Below are 9,013 nucleotides of genomic sequence, written 5' to 3'. Positions count from 1 at the left end.
CATTGAGAATCAGACTTCAACGTTTACATTTAAGTAATAAATCCATTCGCAATTTATTCTGTAATGATGACTAAAGTGAGGATTTAATTATTTTCTCTCTTAAATCTAGCTAATTGGCCTTAAACACTTAATTTACCGTATATTAAATATGGTGAGCTAGGCATGGTGGCACACATCTGTTATCCTAGTTACTTGGGAGGCTAAGGCAGGACGATTCTAAGATTGAGGCCAGACATGGATTAATATAGTGAGAACTGAAGAATATAGAGTACATTACAGAGTAATACATTTAAGACAAGACACAGCAGAAAAAGAAATGATTTAATAATGCACAGCTCTGTTTTCAGATGTTTTGAGTAGTAAATGACAAAAAACTATGTAAAATCTAAGTTTAAGTATAAAAGAGAGTTTATTGGCTCATTTAATTGGGAAGTCCAGTGGTAAAGCTAGTTTTTAGGCATGTGTGGATCCTTGGGCTCAGACAATAGGTTATTGAACATGAAAACATATTGAGAGAGATTAAATAAATATCTGGCATTGAACAGCATTTATGAGATAATGCTGATTCTTGACAAATGACTTCCTTCATTTTTTTGGATTTCATTGATGTTGAATTCTCCAAAATCTTGCTTTATAAATTCATTATGTTTTACACATAATCTCTCCTAGCTTTTCCCCCTAAAAAAAAATCAATAAGCCTCTCAGTACTGCTCTTTTCAGCTCCTCTCCTAATATTCATTGAACAACTAAAAATTGTTTAAAGTTATGATTGTCTTAATCACTAAATGCAGTGGCCTTGGATCCTCCTTGATGACTTGTTGTTTCTGTAGTATTAGTGCTGACTGACCTTTCCCTCTTGTCACCTGGATTCTTAGTTGCTGTGAAATTCATTCTTCTGATGTTTCTCTTTCTGATGACTTCTTCCCTGTTTACTTTGTCCATTCCTCCTTACCTTCTTTATATGGGGGTGATTCTCAAGGTTCTGGCTTCAAACTGTTTCTCTATTCATTCTTCTTCTTGGCAATCTCAAATACTTCTCTCTCTTTTTTTTTTTTTTTTGATGCATGGTAGGGGGATTAAATCCAAGAGATCTCTACCACTGAGCCATATCATCAGCCCTTTTTAATATTTTATTTATAGACAGAGTCTCACTAAGTTACTAAGTGCCTTGCTAAATTGCTGAGGCTGGCCTCAGCCTCCTGAGCTACTGGGATTACAGGCATGCACCACCACGCCCAGCCAGCCCTTTTTATTTTTTGAGACAGAGTCTTGCTAAATTACCCATGGTGGTCTTGAATTCAGAAGCTCCTGCCTAGGCCTCCTGAGAAGCTGGGATTATAGGTAAGTACCACCACACCCAGCATTATAAGCTTCTCTAATTAAATCCTGCATTTCCTATACTACAAAGCACTTTGTCTTGTATTTTCATTTGTTAATTCAACATACATCAAGTACCAGATGCTAGGTAAGTGGTGAAAAAATGTGTTTTCTGCTCTCATAGGGTTTTAAATTTCATAAAATAACAAATTCATAATGTGATATATGTCTAATAAAACTTTATTGAAAGAGTGAGTCTTACATCTTTGAATTTTCTTTCATCTTTTCTTTCCAGACTTCTGTTTTACATTCTTGTATCCGTTCTCCAGATAAATCCCACAGAGTTCTGAAATTCAATAGTTGAATTTGGACACACAAATTAAATTTGTGGACACACATTAATGATAAATTTTCCCCATGCTCAACATATCCTCATTACCTAGGGTATATCTTGGTCCTTTTTAATTTTTTCCTCTCTCTTCATATTTAATTCTTTTAACTTAAACACTTATCACTCTTGTTTAGGCCTTTTCACCTTTGGTAAAAGTTTAAAATTTGTTTGTTCTGTACAATATTCTTTAAAATATGACTTTCCTGTTTCTCCTGAAAAATCAGAAAATCTGACAAATACTATGTCTTTCTGTGAGAATGGACTGAAGTTTTAGATGGAACATTTAAACTCAGCCATAATCCTATCACTCCTTATTTTTCTTATATGTAGTCCATTTCCTCATTTATGAAACCTTTTTAGTCCCTAATTTAGGGACATGCAGTCTCTGGTCTAGATGATCACAGAATTAGTTCTGAAAGGGATATTAAGAGTTATAATCTTATGCCCTTTACCCAATCATTTTTTTTGGGGGGTGAAACTAGGGGTTGAACCCAGTGGTGCTTTACCACTGAGCTACATTCTCATCCTTATTTTTTGAGACAGGATATCACTAAGTTGCCTGGGCTGCCCTCAAACTTGCAATCCTCCTGCCTCAGCCTCCTGAGTTACTGGGATTACAGACAGGCATGGCCACCATGCCTGGTTTACTCAGTTTTATAAAGGATTCTATTATATGCAATTGGACCTCCCACTCCACCTGGCTGGGTTAAGACTCCAGTCTAGTTTCACTGTCCAATCTGTCACCCATAGCTTTCATATAGAATTTTCAGGTTCAAGATCTTTGTGCTTAAAACTCTGCTTTTTAGGTACCATATGCCTAAAGAATGAGGTGTTTATCAGGTAAGCTATACCCTACACAAGCCAACTTTCTGTGAAGTTCTGGATTATGGTTCTTTTTTTGGGGGTGGGTTGGAATGGTGGCTGGGGATTGAACCCAGGGGCACTCTACCACCAAGCTACACCCCCAGTCCTTTTTTATTTTTTTGAGACAGGGTCTCTCTAAATTGCTCAGGTGGGCCTTGAATTTGTGAGCATACTGTCTCAGCCCTACAAGATTATGATTCTTTCTTTTTTTTTTTTTTTCAGTTAGATAAACAAAAGTTTATAATATACTTTGCCACCTACCACGTACTTATACTTAGGGCTTATATCATCCACTTTATTTCTTTTAAGAAACACCTAGGGAATGTTAATAAGATTTCTTTAAAATACATAGAAATATGCATAGGAGAAAAGTGCACCTTAAAATATTGGGAAAATATCTAATATTTAATGTGTTTGAAAAATCATCTTGAGTCAAAAATAGTCCTATGATTGAAAAGATTAGTAAATATTGGTACATTTCAAGAAAAATTAGGAAAAAAACCTACAATACTTGAAAATTACATAATATCTAATAATTCTTATGCAGTATTATTTAAAAATAAAAAAAGACAAACAATAAAATATTAAATAGTCTCAAGAATAGAAAGTTCATACAAATGCACGCGTGCACACACACACACACGACATAAATGGAAGTTCCTAATAGTGATGAATTCTGATTTTTTGGGGAAGTACTGGGGATTGAACTCAGGAGCACTTGACCACTGAGCCACATCCCCAGCCCTATTCTGTATTTTATTTAGAGACAGGGTCTCACTGAGTTGCTTATCATATTGCTTTTGCTAAGACTGGCTTTGAACTCAAAATCCTCCTGCCTCAGCCTCCTGATCTGCTATGATTACAGGCCTGTGCCATTGCATCTGGCTGAATTCTGATTTTAATAAGTGTTGTGCATAATTAAATATTCTAAGAAACAATTTTTCTATTAAATTGGTAAAAAATTCAATGACTTTATAGTATATTCTGCCAAAGATTATGATTCTTTTTTTTTTTTTGTGGAACCAGGTATTAAACCCAGGGCTCTCAACCACTGAACTACATCCCCAGCCCTTTTTATATTTTATTTTTGAGACAGGGTCTTGCTAAGTTAATTAGGGTGTTGCTAAGGCTGGCTTTGAACTTGAGATCCTTCTGCCTCAGCCTCTGGAGTTGGTAGGATTACAGGTATGTGCTACCATGCCCAGCTGATTATGATTCTTAATAGCTTAAACCAATAAGTCTGTGTGAGAAAGATTACTAGGTTGACATTGTTACAATGTCCTTAAAAATATGTCCCCAATCTTTTTAGCTTTATTCTCCTGTGTTCACCTGCATATATGCCATATTACTGAGATTTTTGTGAGGATATGTGTGCTGTATCCAAAACATAACCTATGCTTTTCCCAGTTTTTGATTCCATTTACTGCTCTTTTCTCTACCTCAGTTATCTTTCCCCAATCTCTACTTGGCAAATCTACTGGAATGCTATCTCTTAAAAATAGTAGTTAAGAAAGTGGTGGATGGAATAGACTTGCTTAGAAATCCTGGTTCTTTCCTTTAGCAACGAGCTGATCTTGGACAATTTATCTAATCTTGGTAAATGTCTAGTTCTTCATCTGTAAAATGGGATAGTATCCCCATTTTACAAATGGTTGTTTTGAGAATTAAAATGAACTAATGAATTAAAGAGCTGAGCATTGTATAGGCATATTACATGCAAGAAATGACAACCATAAATATTACCTTACTGATTGAAAGTTTTTATGTACTGTAAAATCCCATCTCACTTTTTTTGACTAAAATACTGTTATTCAAATTAGTTACTCTAGTATTTATCATACTACCTATTCATCATATTATACATATAATAGTTGACATCAGGGACTTTGTCTTACATGTGTTTTAATTTTTCACAGTACTTGCAATTACTTAGTTAATTGATGATTGTAACCTTTCTTGAGATGTTCCTAAGTTACAACAGTAACAGATGAATCTTGTATTACTTCCTTATGAGAACCTTGTGATTTTTTTTTTAAGTGCTAGAGACTGAACCCACGGCCTTGCACACAATACACAAATACTCTACCATTGAACTATGCCCCCGGCCTCTGGGAGAAAAATTTTGCAAAAAAGAAAAACCTTATGGGCCACATCAAAGTATATTTTCCTTTTGTTTTGGCTGTTAGGATCCTTAAGAGTTCAATTTGTGCTACCCCTTTGGTACTTACACAGGAACTTTTGGCATGAGTTTTTGGGAGTATAATATATGCCTGGCTTTATTTTGTTTTCCAATTATCTTCTGTCAATCATTTTCTCCTATTTTAGTGTATATCTTTTTCTAAGCATGTCAGTCTTTTGTGAGAGACATGGGTCATCAACAAATAATACAGATCCATAAAACATTTATAATAGTTATTAGAGCTGGTTAAAGCTTTTTATTTCATTTGATTTCCTGTTTCATAGAAAGTCTGTCATCTATTTCAAGGCAGGATCAATTCCCAACTTTCTGCCCCAAAATGCTTATCTGCATCTTTTAAAGAACATTATTTGTCCTAACAAAATATATTCATTGATTAAAACACAGATAAACAAAAAGCAGAAGAGCTATAAGACACTGTGTGGTAAGAACCATTCTACACACTGATTTCATACCCACTTTTCTCTCTAATCAGTGTATCTCATAAGCCTTTTCTTATAGTCTTCTACATCATCATTTCTAAAAAATATTTTTTAGTTATAGGTGGACACAGTATCTTTATTTTTATGTGGTGCTGAGGATCGAACCCAGTGCCTCATGCATACTAGGCAAGTGCTCTACCTCTGAGCCACAACCCTAGCCCTACATCATCATTTTTCCATGGTTCAAAGCATCACACTGACTGTGTACTAGAGTAGCAATGAGATTGCATCTCCACAGAAATATCAAGGATACTCTTACTTAAACTAATGTGAGTGAACTTCTCTTATCTGAAACTATCATGTTTAAGGAGTATGGGTATAAAATATTTAATCTGTCTTTTGTTGGCAGACAATGCTGCAATGAACTCTACACAGCTCAATATATATTTTCAATTTTGATTATTTTGAGAAGTTCCTACAAGTATACTTACTTGTCTCAGTATGTACGCATTTTAAGGATTTTGATAGCTCTAAAATTCCTGGGGGTATCAATTTCTGTTCCCACCTGCAATGCCTGTTCCACTGAATCCTTGCCCAACACACATTTTCTTTTTAATCTCTGACAATTTAACAGGCACTTAATGTGACATTTACATTTACTAATAATTCAGCTTGATATGTGCATCTATAGCTCTTGTGTGTGCATATTTGTGTTTCTTTTTTGAGACAAGGTCTTACTATGTTGACCAGTGCCCTGTTGGTCTCAAACTTGTGGAATCAAGTGATCCTGACTCTCATCCTCCCAAGTAGCTGGGACTACACCACTACACCAGACTATATTTTGATATATTTTTGTTACTCTTTTGCCAATTTGTAATAGTTCTTTAATTCTGAACAGTCATGCCCACTTTGACATCCTCCTACCAAGTTCTATCTCCAATCAATTTATGTACTTGATCTATGGATCTCATTTCCTCTTGTTTATATATATATTTAGTTGTTAATGGACCTTTATTTTATTTGCTTATTTATATGTGATGCTGGGAATCAAACCCATTGCCTCACACATATGAGGCAAGCTCTCTACCGCTGAGCTACAACTCCAGCTCCTCCTCTTGTTTCTTTAGGGAGTTAGTCAGTCAGTTATCCTCCTTTTTGGCAGTATCTAATCTCTTCCAGGTTACCAATTTTTTTCCTCTTGTATTAATACACATCAGTAAGTCTCTTTCCTATTCGGGAAAATTCCAATTTCTTTCTTTCACTTGCCATTCTCCTCTGGCTACTAACCTTTTCTCTTTTCCTTTACAGACAAACTTCTTGAAAGAATTGTCTTCACATTCTGCATCCAAACTCACTGCGAACAGATTTACATTAAGGCCTCAATACCTTCTTGTTGCTAAGATTTTTAACATCACAATTAATATCATTCATAGATTGAAAAAAGCAAAATGGTTTTCGCCAAGTCAATTTGACTATGTAAAAAAACAAACAAACAAAAAACAAACCTTAGGCAGAGAACAAAAATTGATAGGTAATACATTAAAAAATTTAAGCTACTTCTGATAGCTGGATTACTGATAAATTATTTTTTTCTTTTTAAAAATTTCCATAGTTACAAAAACAAGAATAACTTACTTTCACATTAAAACACATTATGATGTAGTTTAGAAATTCTCAACTCACTTTCTAAAAGGAAGCGGAAAACTAGAGAAAGGACAGGGAGAAGCCACTGGACTGAACTTCATTTCGCCTCAATACTCAAAAGAGGGCGCGACCCAGATTCCCAAGTCCAGCACTCCCGCGGTGAAACGCGACCCGGTAACCTCCCGATTGGATGATCTTCTTTGAGGAGGGCTCTCTTGGCCCTTTTGCTCATCCCTAAAGACCTCTGAGCATCCCAACCTTTTCTGCCAAACGCTCCAAACCGCAGACAACTGTCAGTCGCCTCCGGTTGCCCTGGTAACACCCACAACCCCACTCCCGCCTTCTTAACTTTTCCCAGAATGCCGCACGCCTTCTCGCTCACTCACTTCCGGGGTCGGAGGCGTGACTTCTTCCGGAAGTAGATGCCTGTTGGTCTTCCGGGGGCGATTCCTGGAGGGCTGGGGTTATTATAAGGTGGAGTCGTGGCGTATTCATAGGAAGGGCGGCGGGGTATGTTTTCTTTCCTGACGTTGAAAGTGACTGGAAAGATAAGGAAACGTAATAATCTTTCGGAATTTTGTTGACTCAATAAGTGGGTTAGGTGTTAGTTATTTTAAAAAGTGCATATTTTAATTAGTTTGATTTAACCATTCCAAAGTGCATATTTTAATTAGTTTGATTTAACCATTCCACAGTGTATATATATTTCAAAATATGTCGAACACCATATGTGCACTTTTTGTCAATTGAAAATGAGTTGAAACAGCATTAAATGTTAAAAAGCTGGAAGAGGGTAAACACTTTAAAACTATATGTAACTTCATTTGTTAATGAGATAGAATTGAACAACTTAATTTCCTATAAAAAGCATTTATTTTTGCTTTAGAAAATGAGGACCAAATAAACACTGAATTGTACTGAATATGCCATGCTTTTTCCAGCAGTTTTACGACATCATAAATATTTTTGTGTCTTATATTACTAATGAGTTCCATAAAAGGATTTTTAGTCCACAAACATCATTTGTTCAGCATTCTCCTTTTGGCAACAGTAATTAGAATTTTTATAGGACTTTGCTAAAGTACTTCATGGTTGAATAGCTATTTTTAAAATATTAAAGCAAACAAACAAACAAATGAGGGCAAGCACCTGGCGCCATGGTGGTGCACTCCTGTACACCCAGCTACTCGGGAGGCTGAACTGGATGGCCAGCCTGTGTAATTTAGCTAGACCTATTTTGAAATAAAAAGAAATGGCCAGGGGATATAGCTCAGTGAGAGAGTCCCTGGGTTCAATCCCCCAGTACTTGGGGGGGGGGGTTCCGATAAGAAAATGAAGACAACAAAACAAAACAAAAACCCTAACACAAGACCTTTAAATCTCATCAACTTAGAGACAACCGCTGCGAACACTATGGAGTTTTCCACTACTATGCATATAGTAACTAAAAATTGAAAAGGCAGTCACACTGTATGTACTGTTTGTAACTTGAAAAGCTTTTAATGACCGTATTTTATTAAAAGGCACTCGTTTACATTATACTTCTTATTGGACATTTGAGCATTTCTGTCCTTTTTTTGTTTTACTTAGTGTTACCATGGAGAAATGAAAAGTTTTATAGCTAAATCTGCCCACACTCTCATTTCTTAGTGGTAATTATTTTTGTCTTTTAAACTCATTTGTAATTTGTACTTTCTTCTCTGATGCCTTCTCATTCCACCTGTGTGTCCTTTTACTGTATGTGGATGAAGTTGGACATTTGGCATCCAAAGCCCACTCAAGTCTGGCACGGTGGCTCAGGCCTGTAATCCCAATGACTCAGAAGGCTAAGGCAGGAGGACCACAAGTTGGAGGCCAACCTCAGCAGTTTAGGCCCTAAGCAACCCTATCTAAAAAAAATAAAAAGGGCTGGGGATATGGCTCAGTGGTAAAGCGCCTCTGGGTTGAATCCCCAGTACCAAAGCAAACAAACCAAAACCAAAACCACCCCCCCCCCACTAATTAGAAAAACATTTTTATGCTTATAATAGAATTGAGGAAAATTCAGAATAATATAATAAAAATTTTAATACTTATATGACCACTGGTATTTTGGTATAATTTTTTACTCTGTTACTTTAGCAGTGAGTATTGAAAAGTGCTAATTTGGTAGGGAAATTTAGTGGCTCTTAATTTGCA

At 36.0% G+C, this 9,013-nt stretch overlaps 1 long non-coding RNA gene across 1 annotated transcript; it reads right to left on the bottom strand.

The window, feature by feature from the left end:
- Window positions 1-1,580: 1,580 nt before the first annotated feature.
- LOC139705184 (uncharacterized) lies at window positions 1,581-7,161 on the bottom strand. Its single transcript, XR_011707064.1, has 3 exons — window positions 6,875-7,161; window positions 6,479-6,545; window positions 1,581-1,663 (listed from the first exon to the last, which is right to left on the bottom strand). It is a non-coding gene; the product is annotated as an uncharacterized lncRNA (long non-coding RNA).
- Between the last annotated feature and the right edge of the window lie 1,852 nt (window positions 7,162-9,013).

The sequence above is a fragment of the Marmota flaviventris genome, chromosome 3 (genome assembly GCF_047511675.1).
Source record: "Marmota flaviventris isolate mMarFla1 chromosome 3, mMarFla1.hap1, whole genome shotgun sequence".
Classification (NCBI taxonomy): Eukaryota; Metazoa; Chordata; class Mammalia; order Rodentia; family Sciuridae; genus Marmota; species Marmota flaviventris.
The sequence above is the reverse complement of the archived record's forward strand: the minus strand, read 5'-3'. Positions and strand labels throughout refer to the sequence as shown.